Raw genomic sequence first — 1,044 nt, forward strand, 5'->3', positions numbered from 1 at the left:
AAAGTTACTGTAGCACTCTAGTACTTCCGTGTCTGACAGTTTTCCTTGGACAAAAACTTTTCTGCCAAATTTCTGTCGTTCAGTTTTGTGGTGGTTGCCTGAGACGAACCTTCACAAACAAAGTAATGAACTTGTGTAAAAGTTAAGCTGCTTCTGGTTTTCAAACCACTGCGGAGTTTTCTCAATCTTCTGAATACTGACGGCAACAGCATCTTTTCTTAAGCAGTACCCATTATGGAAAAATCCGGAGACTCCATCCTTTATAGTTTCTTTTGTTAAGCTTCTTCCATAGTGTTGGTTTGTGTCTCATAGCTATCAAAATGAGCACGATAAACCCTCATGCCAAGCACCAAGAACCCAATCTCTTCCATTATTTTCCATTAATAAGTAACAGGTACTTACTGACCTGTTGCTGAATCTTCTTAGATAAAGCAAAAGGATCATAGCTTTTTGGCCCTATCTTTACATCCATTGTACAGGGCTTATTAAATTTACGGGTCACGTCTTCCATTTGTAGGTATAAATCGTTTGGTGCAGTGGGAGGTGGCCAGATGCCATAATATTTTGGCAAAGATTTTCGTAGCTCTAGAAGAACACCATCGGTACAGTTAGCGGAACAAACAATATCATAGAATTCCAGCTCTCTTGGCCTCTTGGAGGTGGTTGTAACTGTTTCAAAACTGTGCCATCTGGATGTTGCAGTATACCCACTTTGCCCTTCCCGTACATGTGCCCGACCACCTGATGCGAGAGGGGCACGCAGCCCTTGAGGAAGCGGAGTCTGCCGCCCGCCAGCTGCGGGGTACCCTCATGGGTGGCCTCGATCGCCGGTGGGGTCCGCATTTCTGGGGTGCTCAGCGCCTCGACCCGGATGGGGGATGGTGGCTCTGCTGCCATAAGGGAGAACAGAAGCGGTAGGGGCAGCGAGAGCAGGAAAAAGAATAGGGCAAGGGAAGGGGCGCCAGAGAACCGGGGATCACTCAGGCTCGGGCGCGAGGAGGCCCGGGGGTTCCCGCGGCTGGTGCCCGCTAAGGCCCGGGGACG

The 1,044-nt window shown here is 49.0% G+C and overlaps 1 protein-coding gene and 1 pseudogene across 2 annotated transcripts in view; both read right to left on the reverse strand.

The window, feature by feature from the left end:
- The window catches only part of LOC105540101 (phylloquinone omega-hydroxylase CYP4F2), a 36,244-nt gene extending 35,499 nt beyond the window's left edge, over window positions 1–745 (reverse strand). The window contains exon 1 of the mRNA XM_011980590.1: window positions 742–745. The gene's annotated coding sequence lies outside the window, so the exon portion shown is untranslated. The remainder of the gene's footprint in view (window positions 1–741) is intronic.
- Window positions 1–1,042, reverse strand: part of LOC105540130 — a 15,881-nt pseudogene extending 14,839 nt beyond the window's left edge. The window contains exon 1 of the transcript XR_001006154.1: window positions 120–1,042. The product of XR_001006154.1 is annotated as an inositol polyphosphate multikinase pseudogene (transcript). The remainder of the gene's footprint in view (window positions 1–119) is intronic.
- Window positions 1,043–1,044: the final 2 nt, after the last annotated feature.

The sequence above is a fragment of the Mandrillus leucophaeus genome, unplaced genomic scaffold, assembly GCF_000951045.1.
Source record: "Mandrillus leucophaeus isolate KB7577 unplaced genomic scaffold, Mleu.le_1.0 Scaffold215, whole genome shotgun sequence".
Lineage (NCBI taxonomy): Eukaryota > Metazoa > Chordata > Mammalia > Primates > Cercopithecidae > Mandrillus > Mandrillus leucophaeus.